Consider the following 16,423-nt stretch of genomic DNA (forward strand, 5'->3'; position numbering starts at 1 on the left):
ATGAGATGAACTGAGACGTATTCACCCCATGTGCCAAGGAATGCCAACATGCTTCAGGCCAGCCACAAAGAGGACGCACCTTCCCAGCAGCCAGGGAAATGGGAGGCTCCCCAACAATGAAATTCCACCCATGGGTCCTCAGGAGGCAGACACTGTGTAATGTAGTGAATTAAGCCTTGGTGATATCTGTATAGGAAATAATACAGTGAGCTGCCCAAGGCTACTTCTTACAATACCCTGGCTTCGGACCCTGACAAAGGAAATCTCAGTAAAAATAACTCCACTGAGGCAAGTACTGTCCAATCCACACACATCTCTCTGTTGTTTTGATAAATAATAAACAAGCTAAATAAAGTTCATTAGTTTTCAGAGAGGTGAACAAACTACATATTATTCAGGCAGTCCTTCCCATATTGTTCCTGTCAAGTATTTACCAACAGGAGGCTCAGGTTAGCATGGCCAACTGTCCTATTTGCCCAGGACTGAGGGCTTTCAGTGATAAAACAAAGACAGTCTCAGGCAAACTGGGACAGTTGGTCACCCTGTTTCAGAATGATACTTCCTGCCTCGGTCTTGGATCATAGCTCATCTGTGTTGCTGGTTAAATGCAAAACTTTAAAAATCAGATGATCTAATTTGGGGTTAATGTCTTCTGAGAACTGAGGAGCCGACAGGAAGTAGAGCAGCCAGAACTCCACCAGGAAGGCGGCCCGGGTAGGGCCTACATTCTCCTCCAGAAGTGTCTTTTCTCCTGTAACGGGCAGGTCAAGGCTCCACAATATACCCAGCCTCCTGTTTTGTCCATTCTACGTACGCAATAAATTCGGGGATCAAGTTGAATTGGGGTGACTCGGGGCAATGTTCCTCAGCCTCTTCTAGCTCCTTTTGTTCATCTTCCCTTAGGCACTTTTTTGGGGTGCACTTCTCCTTTATTAATTTCTGATTCTACTCTCCATTCAGGGGTGAGCTCTGTGTTCTCCCCCTCGGGCCCCTGGAGATGCAGAGGCAGAGTTCTCTTCTGTGGGTGCCTAATGCTTGTCTCCTGGCCACCTGAATAATGACCGCGCAGCCTCCCCTGGATCCTGTTCTGCGAAATTTCCTCAGTGGGTTTTCCCTGCTCCAAAAGTAGACTGTGATAGTGTCGGGGCTGTGTCCTTGTGAAATTCTTTTCTATTCCTGCTTCTCAGGGACCCCAAAGATCCAGGGTGCTGGGTGATGGCCCTGGGGTGTTAGGATAAAACAGGCTTTGTAGTCTAGTTGACCAGACCAATAGATAAATAAGTACACGAATCTTCTTGACTTTCTTCTGAAGACTTTGGAAATGATTTTCAATTAAAACAAAACAAAACAATAATCATTACAATAAAAATAAGAAACAAAACAAAAACACTACTAGAATTCAGTTTCTCATGCTTAAGCCAAAATAATTTAGTTGTCAGAAAATTATCTCCCATTCCCTCCCTCTTCCCTGGCTCTCATCCTCCTCTTTCTGGAAAAGAGAGACAAATAATCAAAGAAGTAGGTTCTCTAATTCCTGATTTGTTTATCCTGTACTTATAGGTGGGTCATTCATCTTTTCGGTGCTTGAGTTGTTTCCTCAGTAAATAAAAACAATCATACAATAGGAACGATTTGAATACTGTTAGTTATGTGCCAGGCATTGTTCCAAGCACTCTGTTTATATTAGCTTGTGTGATCTTCACAACAATCTTGGGAGGGTCATGCTCTCCATTTTACAGATGAGAAAACTAGGACTCAAAGAATTTAAATAATTTAACAGCTGCTAAATGAGAGAATGGAATTCAACCCAGACTGGCTTCAGAATGTATGAACTTACCATTATTCAATGTTGAATGAATAATGGATGGATGAATAGTGGGTGGATGGATGGAGGATGGATGGTGGATGGATGGTGGATGGATGAATGGTAGATGGATGCGTGGGTGGTGGATGGTCAGATAAAGGCACTGGGCCCAGCTCAGACACCGCTATCAGGTATACATTGCATCACTATTTAAAATTCATGTTTTTAACACCAATTGTAGCTCCCCATATTCTTCTGTTTCAAAATGAAGTGGAGGATTGTCCATGAGGAGGACAACAGACTCTGAGCTGAGGAAGAACTTGGCCTCTGTGTATTACACCTTCCTTGGAAAAGGAACATCCCCCGCCAGGAATCATTTAAGTCTCTGTGGAATGGAAGCAAAGACCTTATGTTTCTCCAAAATGAATTAATCTCAAGAGAGTTCCTTGAGAATCTTGGATATAAATTGCTCCTTTAGAGCCAAGACTAACACATATCTTACATTAAAAGTGAAAAGAATATTCCTAGTTACACCCCAAAGAAATAGATTATTGCATCCAGTCAACAGGAGTTTATCTTAAACCTCCAAAGAATTATATGCACCTCCTTAAATTTTACTCTTTAATTAAGAGACCAGTTTGAGGTTGGCCAGATCTCTGGCTTTGGCCTAGCAGTCACCAAACCTCGACGATAGGCCTGTTTTCAATCTTTGTGATATCAATCTCTTGACAACCAAACATTTCTTTAATAAAAGCATTTTGTGTGCCTTACTTTGATCAGACTCCTTAAGATTACTTAGATAAGGAGAAAAGAAAATTCTATGGATCTAGAAAATCAAGTATGATTGAGTGCTTACTCTACTGCAGAATAGCTCACATGCCACAGGACACCGTTATCTTTTAAAAACTTACCCTTGGTGAGATTTTCAAAGATGTATAGATTTGCCTTTTTCTGACTCTGTTTAGGAGGTGATAATTAAGTTTTATTTTCTTTTTAATTGCTCAATGGGTGGCTAGAATTAACGTCATTAAAATTTTCCAGTGGTCTGGAATTCAAATGTGCCCACCTGAATTGAATTCTTATACCTCCACTGTCGTTAGCTCATGTTCTGAAGAATTCTGCATAGTGAACAGCACTGGGCATAAAACTGATACATTATCTGGGTGCTATTACTCAGAGCCACAAAAACTTGTGCAAGCCACTATAGCCTTCGCAGCTTCAGTTTCTCAACCTCGTTTTGCTACCTGACCTGCAAAATGGAGCTAAAGCTGTCCGTCATCCTATCTAAGTATTGTAAAGAATGCCTGATCATCAAAACTAGTGACAAAGTGTAGCAATGAACACAGTCATTGAATGAACACATCAAGTAAGAAGAGTTATTCTATTAAACAGAACAAAGCATGACTAAGTAACCTTTGCATCATTATAGTCACATGGCTTTGAACCTGCAAGCTGGGTTGTCAATGATCTCCATGTACTTAACAAATTCCTCTGGAAATACCAAGGAGGCCAACAACAAAATAATGTACCATGATGTAAAGGTTATACTAAAAATGAGTTTCTCTTTCTGGTACTGGTAGAACCTAAGTGCCCTACACTTAGGTTTTGGGGGTTTTATCGCTAAAACCTGCCATAAAAAACCGAGCCCTTATTCACAGAGTAATCAGTAGTAGGTTGGGCATCACAGTATTATGAGGGGAAGTGGGTGTTGTTAGGGGACCATTGGTAGCCTTTTCTCAATTTCACTTCTTTACAAAAGATTTTAAAAAAAAAGAATTAACGAGGGTGGAAGAACTAGGATTTTGGGTAGTTGTTATTTCCAATAGAGTGTAGAATGTCCAAGAATCCGTAAACATCAACTCCACCCATCTCCTTTCTCCCTATAAATGAAATTTCCCCCAGAGATGGCTGCCTAATCTGCCAGGAGCAAGTATGCTCTTAGAGCCATTCAATTCGCTTCCCTGTCCTGTATCAGACCCTGCAGCTTGGCCTTCTAAAGAGGATTTTGAGTGTCTTAAGCACTATTTAGGAGTTCAAATACTCTGATCTCAGAGACCTCTTCTACTCCATAATAGACGCTTCGTCCACGTCCTAATGGCCAAAGGAGATGCCCCAGCTTCTCCTCACAGTTTCTTGTCACTTGCGTGTGTGTTTATGAATAGCCCTTCCCAGGGAGCCTTGAATTGGTCCAGCTTATTAATTGCCAGTTTCTCTTTCTCCAGCTTAGAGACCGAAGGGTTTCGGAATCATAACACATGAGAGAAGGATGAAGGAGCAAGGAAAGAAAGTCTTAGTGGGAACAAGATCACTGACGCTGGGCACTGCAGGGCCTTCCCATGAAATGGGAATTCAATTTATCTGTCATCACATCAGGAACAGAGCTGGGACTAATGAGCGGAAGTTATGTGGAAGCAGATTTCTGACTCAGTATTATGGAAAACAGCCTTGAGCACCCAGAATAGGCTGCTGTATGAGGTACAGAGTTCCCCCACACTAAAAGCATGCAAGTGGAGATGCTCTGACCACTTTTGAAGAGGGGATTTTGCACTGGACAGAAAGGTGGTTTAAGGGCTGAACTCAAAGACCTCCTCAGCCTTTTCAAACGGAGATACCAGGATTCCAAGTTCGTTAGTGAGTTTTCTCAGGCCTGGAAATTCCCCCATCGTTTCTCAGACCCCAGCTCCCCTTCAGTCTCTGCAGAAAGCCTGGAGTAAGAACATTTCACATTCCTCAGATGTCATTCCCCCCACCCAGCTGAAAAGGTGAGTATGATAGACTGCCACCTGAGAGATGAGGCTTTTGTTACTGTCCCTCTGGGCAGAAGTAGGAAGCCAGCAAACTTGGATGTTAGCATTCCTTCATTTTCTCAGAAGTCCACCTCTCTTACACAATCTTTTTTCTTCTCTTAGATCAAAATGGTTTGTTGAGTTCATCCCATCTTTCCTGAAAGTATTTAGAGACTAACACAGGGCCTAGGACATAGTAGGTGGTCAATAAATCTCTATTGAAAGAACGGATGAATACATTTTAATAGCAAGAGGAAAGAGTGTGCAACGCTTGACCCAAACGTCAAATATCTTAGTCATTCCAGGCCCATCTGTAAAATAGGAATGAATATGCTAATGGAGCCTTGCTTTTGGGTTGTTCTGAGAAACAGAGGATATAGTGAAGATAATATGCTTAGCAGAGTGTCTGACACATAACGCAGGTATAATAAATGCTAGCTCTCTTCATTATTGTTATTATAATTGTTATTATTACTGTTATTTTAAACAATATGATTGGGGACAAAGAGATACTTAATATTAGAACAGAACTTCTTTTCTATTACCCTTTATGTCACATCATGTCACATCATATCGCACCATTGGAAACTGGCAAACTATTTCATGCTGATTTTAAGGAAGAAAAAACCAGGACATCAGTTAGCAAAGGGAGGCTTTTCCTTAATTCAGAGGGTTGGATTCCTCAGAGCACCGGGACTAATTCTCATTGCCTCGGTTATTATAGAGCCCTCTGTGAGATTGTCGCTGTAGGATTACAGAAGGAAATGAGTTTTGGGTTTCAAGGAGGACCAGGGGTAGTCTAAGAAGACTATATAGTGAACACCTGCTGAAAAATGTCCGAAGAGAATGAGTCTGCGATTTAGTTTTCCAAAAGTACTTACTGGCAGATGAGAGACTTTGTGAAAATCAAAACATATATTCTTAAAATCTTGTCAATTGTAGCTTTGGTCCCTGCCAGTCACTCCTGGTGGGGCTGGGCCTACTGCTGCTGTGTCTCCCTTCTAGTCAGAGATTCTGTGGGTGCCGCGTCTGTTAGCCCTGAAAGAGAAGGAAGATGGAAGGCAAGAGGTCTTCGCCACGAGAGACCTCTTGCATTTACTCTGTAGTCATATCTTTCCTTTGTTCTAACATTCTAGCAAAGGGACTTTCCTGTTTGTAAACAGTAAAACTAAAGAACTCTGCTAGGTGGGTGGTTTGGGAGGCAGGAGGTGATTAAAGACTTGGTACAGAGTCAGACAATTTATTGTCATTTTATTTAAAAACACAAAGAGATTCTGTTATTTGCCAGTAGCCACAAAGGCTTCCTTCGCTAAGTGATGTGGCGACCTAACACAGGCCCCTAATTACCCACGAACCTATGTGCCCTGGTGAATCAGCCTCATAAATTAGTTAGTCACAGTCATGAATATAAGCATAGATAGAAGCACTTGATAGAAGCTTCAGGGCAACCTGGACTTATTAGCAAGTTGTAAATCAAGCCCATTCTAAATAGGTAAGTAAGGATAGGCTTTTCAAGCACCTTTCCAACATAACTGATTCCCCCATCCTGCTGTGACACAACCCACATCTGATAACTAACTGCAACCCACCAAGTACAGTTTGCCTTCCTTTCCTTGTGAATTCAAGATGGTGTGTAGATGGCAATTCTCAAAAGACACTTCTAGAAAGGTAAACTGTGTTCTCATTCTTCAAACAGAGGCGATTGAAGCATGAATATACGTAATGTACTTATTTTTAGACTGTTATGTAATTAAAACCACATCTCAGAGCAGATCCTGTACCGTCACCTTTTATTAAGTGTAGGTGGCCGTAGCATTATTGTTCTAGAAAACAAAAGTTGTTTTCTTTTTTATCTGAATTTCCCAGAGAGTGTGTCTCAGAAGTCGTTGCTGTTTAAATGTTCCCCATTTGATGTGAACGAAGTGTTCAATGTAAATTTCATGATGAAGTAGTTAATTGTGATTTGCAATAAACCCTTCGTCTCTGATTCACCCAAGATGACTGCCATCTGACATCCTGCTTCCTTCTTCTAGACATTGGCCCGGATGCCACCATTGTGAAAATAGGGCATCACAGGTATACATGAGTTCAGTGACTGATTGTTATCAGATAGTCAGGTAGGCCATTGTCATACAAACAGAAAATTACGATGGTTATACTGTTAAGCAACTATTAATTAAATGTCATATGGTGGGACACTTAAAGTGAGTCTAAGATTAAACTCTCATTTGGGGTTTGTTTGATGGCTACCGGCCACTACCACCAATTTGGAGATATTACAACAAAACTCTGCTGCTGACAAAACAATTAATCATTAATGATGAAAAATTTTCGACTGGGACCAGAAGAACATCTGGAGGCCATTAAAACTGGAGACTTTCCCCTCTAAATCCTGACTGCTAAAGTTAGAACCAACTACCCAGAAACCGTGGCCCTCATGCTAACTCAATGTTTGCGTTTCACTGAAAATGATTACAAGGATTTATATCTTTCTCTGCATGGCCCAGTTCCCATACTTACAGCCTCTAACCTTGCTGGGCACGTCCTGGTGTGCAGCACTGTTCCTCTCCTGTTGGGTTTGGAAGGAGGAGCTTCCTGGAGAATAATTCCATATTCCTTTTTCACATCTAGAGGCCCATCAGCAATCGAAAGGCCACGCCATCCTGAGATAAATGAGGAAAAACAATAGGATGCAAGGCCCAACAATGAAAATATTAAAATATAAAAACTTACTCTGCTGGGGTTTGCTTCTAAATATCAGATACAGTCATGCATCGCATAATGAGGTTTCAGTCGAAGACGGGCCACATCTAGGACGGTGGTCCCATAAAATTGTACTGGAGCTGAAAGATTCCCATCCCCTGTGATGTTGTATAGTGTAACATCTTAGCACCATGCGTCACTCCCATCTTTGCGGTGATGCTGGTGTAAACAAACCTACTGTGCTGCCGGTCATAGAAAAGGATACGATGGACAGTTATGTACACGATACTTGATAAGAGTAATAAATGACTACGTGACCGGCTTATGTCCTCACTATACTACACTGTTATCTTTGGTTTAGAGTGGACTCTTTCTACTTATTAAGAAGCTTGCTGTAAAACTGTGTGGCGTGGTACGCTGGCAGCAGCCTCACAGACCTCGTGCACCACATCTCTGGATTGCATCCTTTTCCCATGTCGTGGATTTTATAACTGTTTTGTGAAGTTAGTGTAGCCTAGGGGTAGAGCGTTTATGAAGGCTACAATAGTGTACAGTCACGTCTGAGGCCTTCACACTCACTCACTCACTCACCCAGCGCAACTTCCAGTCCTGAAAGCTCCATTCGTGGTGTCTTGTACCGGTGTCCCATTTTTTATCTTTTATGCCATATTTCCACTGTACCTTTTCTATGTTTAGATATGTTTAGATACACAAATACTTACACTTGTTGAAATTGCCTACAGTATTCGGTACAGTAACATGCTGTACAGGCTTGTAACCTAGGAGCAGCAGGCTGCACCATACAGCCTAGGTGTGTAGTAAGCTGTACCATCTAGGTGTGTGTTAGTGCACTCTGTGATGTTTGTAAGACGGCGAAGTCACCTAACAACGCATTTCTCAGAACATATCCCCAACATTAAGTGGTACATGACTGTAAATCTATAATATGTAATAAAAGTGGTGAGTTAAAAGATATATAATTTCAACTGTGTATTAGTTTGCAGTTTGGTAAGTTAGAAGCTCCACACAGGACTCACTGAGTTAAAATTCAGGTGTCAGCAGAGCTTCATTCCTTTCTTGGGGCACTAGGAGAAAGTCCATTACCTTGTTTTTCCCACTTTCTGGAGGCTGAAACCATTCCTAGGTTTGTGGCCTCTTCCTCCATCTTCAACGCCAGCAAAGTAATACCTCTCTGACCCTTCTTCCACCACCGCATATGCCTTAACCACTGCAGGAAAAGGCTCTCTGATTTTAAAGACCCACCTGATTAATTTGGGCCCACCCAAATAATCCAGGATAATCTCCCCGGTTTAAAATCCTTAATCACATCTGCAAAGTTCCTTTTCCATAAAAGGTAACAAATTCACAGATTCCTTGGATTAGGGTGTGTAGACAACTTTGGGGTCTTTATTTTGCCTGTCACAAGCTATTTCCAGACTCCCAAGTAGAAAAGATATTTGAAAACAAGAATTCATCAATCACTTTCCCTTTTGTCATTCTGTTTAGAACTGAATTTTGCCCTAAGGAATAGGACAGAAGTCTTCAATGCCTAAAGCCTTCAACAGGGAACCATTTCACAAATTTCACTATTGTACAATGAATCTTGGCTAAACATTTCCAAAAATTTTCAGAGATTATTTCAATTTTACGGGTAAACATAAAATCTGTCCAGTTTTACTATTATATATTTATCTGAGACCAATATAATGGTTTCTATGTACCAAGCATAGTTCTTGTGAAATGATCACATGTAACTTGAAAGTATTTTTTTTTAACAACTAGAAGGCCAGCTGAGTTGGCGTCTGGGCCACTGGTACGAATGGGCTGAGCTACGTCAGTCAATGTCCAGAACTGGCTGATGGGCCATATTCTGCCTTTAAGGCGGTGGTTCTTATTGGATGGAACATCCTTTCTGGGGCCCTGACCCATGTTCTCTCATCAAGCAAATGACTCATTCCAGAGTCACACACTGTCCCTAAGCCTGCAGCCTGCCACATGCCAGCCCCAGCCACAGAATGACCAAGCAAACGTAAAGGCACTGCCTGTAGTCCAGACCTGTGCTAAGAGTCTTACATGCACTATGTCACTTAACAAAACCCTACAAGATGGACTCTAGCAATCACTCCGTTTTACAGATAATGGAAGCAAGACTTAAAGTGATATGAGTAACCGCCCAGAGCTGGTGAGTCACTGGGCTGGGCAAAGTCAGGACTAGGGAGGCAAGTGAGGAGTTCAAGCTGGGTGCAAAGTGGAAAAGGAGCCCCAAAACTCAGCAACTGGGGCAAAGAATATGATAATGCAGTATTTTAGAAAATCAAAATTGATGAAAAAATCCATAATGAACAAAATACCAAATTCTGAATAAAGACAGGATCTGACCTTGTACTTATAGGACTTAGCCTTACTCACCTAATCCTGTTCACAGCCCTGTCAAATCCTGTCCGTGCCCTGGCTGAGATTTGAACCCAAGACTGGCTGAAACCACAGCCTATGCTCTCCCTCCCTTCTTATCTGACTCCTTTGCTAGCAGGGAACTAGGGTGTGCCTATATTGTTTGTCAACAGTGGTGACAAATGACCCTTGGGAAAGTCATACCCAGGTTGTACTGAGAGGGACATCTGTGATGGCAAGAAATCATGTGAAGTGGCTCCTGGTCCTTACTGTCAGCCAAGGAAATGCTTGATAGAACAAGTCCTAGTTTAGGGAGAGGGCATGTCTCTGAGAAAACCAGCATTAATCAGCCTAGGGGCAGATCGGCTTTAGTGAAAGTGCATGGCTCAGTTCAGATGGACAGAGAGTCCCCCCTGGCAATCAGCTATTCCCAAGTAATGGTGACCTCCTCCTTCCCTGCTTAGCCCACTCCCTGCAAGTGCCACTGTGGACTAGGGACCTCTGCTTCTCCCAGAATAGAAATTCCTTTGCCCAAGTCAATTGGAAAGCGATCCTTCTTGCCTCCTGCAATGCAAGCATCGTCTGAGCAGCTGTCAAACAATGCCCACCACTCCCTCCAGCCCAAACCCAGCTGCAGCTTTGTCAGTACAGGACGAGGAAGCAGCTTCTGCAGCTGTGAATGGGATGCTTGAACTAAATTCTAGCAGTGAGGGTACAGTGAACACACTCTATGGAACTGTCATTTCCCCTGCCTCTTCTTCCTTTCCCAGCCACATCTGAACTTGACATCATAGTATTTCTTAGAGCATCTCCTTGTATACCTCAGTTAAAACTTTAGGCTCTAATTCCAGCATCCAAGCTTTTAAAAAGTGTTCCTTTCCTTACATGCCATCATGAAATCAAGCAGGATACTTTGCATCGACATGAAGCAGTCCTCTTCCTGGAATCTGTAGAGATATCGGCTCACTCTTCTAGCTCTCTCCTTCTCTAGCTATATGTTCTAATTCACTCTCACTTCACTGCCACTTTCTCTGTGGGACGCTTTGTTAAAAGCATAGTGCAGCTATTTAAAACAATCCTTTTTCTTTCTTCTTAAAGGTACAAACATGAGTTTCTCTATATTTTCTTATCCTAGGAATATTAACAAATATATTTTTCATTTATTCATTAACAAATACATGTTGTTTACCAAGAGCCAAGTTCAATGACATCTTGTGGGTTTTCCTTACAGCAGCTCCTCCTCTCGGAGAGTCTAGCTGATGCTCTCTCAAAAAAATCACCTGACCTTAGCTATTGACAATAGTCAAAGGGGACCTGGTTAGTTTAAAAGAGAGAGAGAATGTCCTAATCTGTCCTGAAGGCAGCTGAGTTTAACAACAACAAAAAAGGAGAATGTCCTTTTCTGAAGACAGCTGAACACTTGTTCTAGCAAATACCAGTGATGCTTGCCATGAAAAATAATGAATGAAAGTAAGGAACGGAGGTACACTCACTTCTAGATTGCATTTTAAATTAACAGTTTTTACAGAACTTATTAAACAATAATAATACTCAAAACAGAAAATTTGGAAAACCCAAAATAGTATTTTAAAAAAATCAGTCATGTTATATATCAATTATATTTCAATAAAGCTGGGAAAAAAGTCATAAGTCAAATATCTAAGGTAACAACTGATAACATAATTTGTCTGAAAGTGAGTTCTTTTAATATTTGTCCCCATGCATGTGAAAAATACATGTATTTTTAACCAAAAATTGACTCATTCTCTTCCCATTACAGTATTTCCTGCGCTGATGAACATGAACCTAAATAGAAATGTAATGGTTGCGTTCTGTCAGATGAATACACTCTAGCTTTCTCAATCACCTTCAGTATTGGGTATCTAGACTGTCTCCAACAATGCATTAATGAACTTCTATATAAACTTCTTTGCAGACATCTCTTAAATCCTATCTGGATAAAGTCCCAGAAATTGAAATGCTGGATAAAGAAATATGAAGTTTTAAAGATTTGGGTAACATAGTAACAAATTGCCCTTAAATATATAAATAAATACACATATATATTATATATATATATATACATGTATGTAATATATATATTATATATATGTATGTAATATACAGAGGGTGCCAAAAAAATCTATATATATTATAAGAAAGGAAAAAACTGTATTAAAATTGTAATACTTAATATATACCGATAACAAAAGATGAATACAAGCCATGTGTATACATTTTTTGGTATTTATATACCAGGGGTACAAAAAAATGTATACACATGACTTGTATTCATCTTTTGTTTTCAGTATATATACTATATATATATATATACACACACACACACTATATATATATATACTATATATATACACACACTATATATATAGTGTGTATATATACTATATATATACTATTATATATAATTAGATACATGTATTATGTACACACACACATATACATAAATCAACACCTCCACACTCGCCAGGAAAACTTACCTTCCAAGAAGGTACCTCGGTTAGGAATGAGGCGATTTTTTTCTGAGAGTCTCAGAAATTCAGCGTTGGAAAGGATTGTTGAGGAAAGCCAGCCACTCTTCCACCTCAGCTGTTATACATTAGCCTCCTCTGTAAGCTTCTAAACTACCCTGCCAGGCTCACCCCACTCTTGGAGATTCCGATTTTATTAGTCTTGGGTGGAACCTAGGCATGGAATCACCTTAAGGCTTCTCAAGTTGTTCTACTGTGAGCCAAGGTTGAGAGCCATTGAACTAAAGGGTTTTTTAAGTGAAAGAATTTTGCAAATTTTCACTGGGTTCAAGTGTATGTTTGCTCAGGCAATGACCTGAACAAACTTGAGTTTTCCCATTAATTCTTTGACTTTATGAAAAATATGCCTGAGAAAACTGTGACACACACTTGATGCACTTCGGAAAGGAAATCATGACTTTGTCCAGCACTTTTAGTAGTGTTCTGGTGACCAAAGAATGGTGGCCCTGGTGGCACCACCAAGGTTGCAGCTGGAGGGAAGAAGATAGAATCACAGTGAGTGGCTTTGCAGTTGCAACTTGGCCAAATGTGGAGAGAGCCTCTGTGTGGCCCGAGTCTTAGCAGACAGGGCAATGTGAAATGAGGAGAAAGGGTTTGTCTTTGGGCTCACATAGACCTAGGATCGAATTCAAGTGCTGTCATCTATTATTGTGTCACCCTGAGTAAATTCTTTATTTTTCTGGGTCTCATTTTTTTCCTCTGTAAAATAGGCTGTTTTGCAACGTCCTCACCAAACAGTAGTGAGGTTTTTACTGAGATAACATATGTGCAGTGCCTACACAGTGAGCAAAGATAACTGCCTCTCTTTGCCGGTACCGAGAGTGCTTCATGCATGCATGACCTTCTGCACGCTGCACTTACTCCTTGATTTATTTTCACTGCGAGGGCACCCACATGTCCTGACAGCTCTCCAGCTTAAGACAGCTGGGTTCTCAGACCAGTTTTTCCACTCCCTAAGGGCACAACCTGTGCAAGTCACTGCATTACAAAGCCCCAGTTTCCTGGGTTAGACATCTCAAGGTCCCGCCCAACTTCAACAGTCTCCGAGGGAGATTTTTTCCCTTGCTTGGAATTTTTGATATTTAAATTCAGTGCACCATAAGAGAACATTCCATAGCACCATTTAAAAAAAAAAAGCTGTAATATATGGAGTGCCTGTGATATGCATATGTCTGTTATAGCATCTAAAGTTCACAGGAACATGGGCGATAGCTATTCTTATCCCCATTAATAGGCGAGGGAATGGATTCAAGTAAATATATTTTATCCAAACTTACACAGTTGGCATAACTGAGACTTGAACCCAACTTTATTCCCAAGTCCTTGTTCCTGACATGTCTAATTCTGAAGTGCTGCTGGTTATTAAAACAGGACTGATTATTCAAAGATAAACTATTCATTCTGGCTTTTTTATTTTCCTCTCCTTTCCTGTTCTCTTACTTCTTACCGATTGTTTTGACGCATTAACTCCTCCACCAGAGTGTTTGTGGAAATGGGAAAAGCCCTAAACTCTTAGTGATTTTCTAGAGTTATCGGGGTGATCCACGTCAGTACACCCTACTAAACTCAAAATAAATGCATCCGCAACTCACCTTTATTTAGTTGCATCCACAAAATGTCCAGAGTTACCCAAACCCCACCCAAGAGGAAAGGGAGCATGAATGGGAGGAGATGGCAGTCTTAACAGATTTCAGCTCGGATACTGCACTTTTCCAGATTTACACGACATCAACAGGCACTGATATAGCTAAGGCCCGTCCCAGGGCCTTGGAGGGGGGCCCATTCCAACAAGGGGCACCTAAGTGTTAGCTTCATAAGCTGCAGGTAAATCCGTCTCTAGTCCTACTTGCTCAATGTTATTTTAAAGTGAGAATTGTTTTTGTTTACACATGGCTGCAGATGCATTCAAAGTTTACATGGAAACGATTGTTGTTCAACATGGCCTAATTTTCCTGTTACTGCTGTCATACATGACAGAGTTCCCTTCTCACCTTAAAAAATTGAGACCTGATCCTTTTGTAGTTCATAAGTGTGATGATTGGGTGTTCACGCTTTTGTGTGAGATGTGCCTCACACAAACCTTGTTACGACAACGGCACATTACCCGTCTGACGTAAAAAAAAAAAAAAAAAAAAAAAAAAAAAAAAATTGAGACCTATTTGATTCTGATTATTTTCATCCATCAAGTAAACAAAGAACATGAGAGCTAAAAAGAGACAGAGCTCCCCTAATCCACAAACCGGGATGTTCAGGGATGAAAAAACTGAGGCCTAGAGAGGCTGTGTGCCTAGGCAAACTCTACAGAGATGGGCTCGAGTCCATAGAGGAGTGATGACAATTGCCTCAGGCAGCACTTAGTGAGTGCTAATTCTGCCCAGGAAAGGCAGAATCACAGGCACGCTTTCCATTGCCGGGGAAGTTGGCTCTAGCTGGGAAATTTATATATAACACAAGATAGTATATAATTATCATGAAATCATTGTCAGTGGCAAGAAGTGTGATCTCAGCCCATTCAATGCTTTTAACATTTAATATAAAAAGTTTAATAACTTCACCTACCAAATGTGAGGCTCCCACCACTTGGCGAGCCAGCCTCTCCTGAACCAATGGGGCTGTCAGTTATGCTAAGAAGTCCCTGGGGAGTTGAGAATGATATGGTTTGAAGAAACTTCCAAAAGCCCTCATTTTTCATACACACTTTATTGTTTTGGGTCAGAAACACTATAAAACTTTACTGCTACAGGTAAAGTATTCTATAAGGTACAAGTATATGCTTGTGTGTGTGTGTGTGTGTGTGTGTGTGTCCGCATGTGTTTTAGTAGGACAGAATACAATGTTTCTGAAAATAGAAATACAAAATAGTAGAGTTAATCCTAGGAGGAAAATGATCAACCCAATATACTACTTTTCAAATTAACTTCATCCTCTTAACATAATTTTTCAATCAAGTTTCTGAAGAAATTTTCATACATACAGAAACTCTAGATGATGAATTATATCAATATTCAACTGCAAATGATGTATTGTTTCTGGTCACGATTTTGAGAAGGAATCTTGTTCATGAGACTATGAGGGGGACAAAGAAGAGGTGGGGGAGGCACCTTCCCTTCAGCCTCACGGGTTTTCAAATATTTCTTCTTCTTTTGAAAGCCATGAGATCATTCTTCAAATGAAATGGTACAATGAGCTCCACAGATAAACACAAAAGAGGGAAGCTGTTCTAGTTAAGTCAGGGGTGAAGGTCCTGTCCTTCCGTCTTCCCATGACACACAGAGGGACACAGAGAGATGCTCTCTCATGTTCTGGTCCTTATGGCATCTCTGCATCCTTAGAAGGCCTTGAGACACAGATTTTTAAAACCTAGTTCATGAGCACTGCGAATAAAAGCAAATTCCAGAGCTCAAGGAGTTCAACAGTCTCAACTTGCAATCATAGACATGGTCGAGATGAGGAAGGAGATTTTTGCAAAAGCTTATTTAAAATTGGGAAAGATCAACAACTCCAGAGCAGTTCTGTCTGATAGAACTTTTCCAAATGTTAATAGAAAATTTCAGAAATGTCCTTGACTTGTGCTGCCCAATACATTAGCCACTAGACATGTTTGGACATTAAGCCCTTGAAATGTGGCTACAGGGACTGGGGACTTAATTTTTAAAGGTATGTCATTTTAATTTATTTCAATGTAAACTTACATAGCCACATATGACTAATGGCTACTATACTGGACAGCACAGTTCTCCAGAATTTCTATTCTGTCGGTAAAAATACAAGTGAAGACTCTTCAATGCTGTGCATGTCTACCCTCCTTGGGGAAACATCTAAGGAAGCAGATCATCCCACTCTTCTTACTTCCCTCTCTATTCCACCAAAAGGGTTCTTCACAAGAGAACCCTTTTGTATTAGATGCCTATTGCTTCTGTAACAAATTACTACAGACCTAGTGGCTTCAAAAAACACAAATTAATTCTCTTAGAGTTCTGGAGGTTGGAAATCAAAGATGAGTAAGCCTGGGCTAAAATCAAGATGTTGGCAGGTTTGTGTTCCTTGTGGAGACTCAAGGAAAAAATCTGTTTTCTTGACTTCTTCATGTTCTAGAAGTTGTCCACATTCCTTGGCTCATTCCTCCTTTCTTTATCTTCAAAGCCAGCAGTGAAGAATCTTACTTTGCTTTCATCGTCATGTTTCCTTCT

At 40.7% G+C, this 16,423-nt stretch overlaps 1 non-coding gene across 1 annotated transcript; it reads left to right on the forward strand.

Annotated features, from left to right (window-relative positions):
- The first annotated feature begins 14,243 nt into the window (after nt 1-14,243).
- LOC117022670 (small nucleolar RNA U13) lies at nt 14,244-14,347 on the forward strand. The gene has a single exon (XR_004423082.1). It is a non-coding gene; the product is annotated as a small nucleolar RNA U13 (small nucleolar RNA).
- The last annotated feature ends 2,076 nt before the right edge of the window (nt 14,348-16,423 follow it).

The sequence above is a fragment of the Rhinolophus ferrumequinum genome, chromosome 5 (genome assembly GCF_004115265.2).
Source record: "Rhinolophus ferrumequinum isolate MPI-CBG mRhiFer1 chromosome 5, mRhiFer1_v1.p, whole genome shotgun sequence".
NCBI lineage: Eukaryota > Metazoa > Chordata > Mammalia > Chiroptera > Rhinolophidae > Rhinolophus > Rhinolophus ferrumequinum.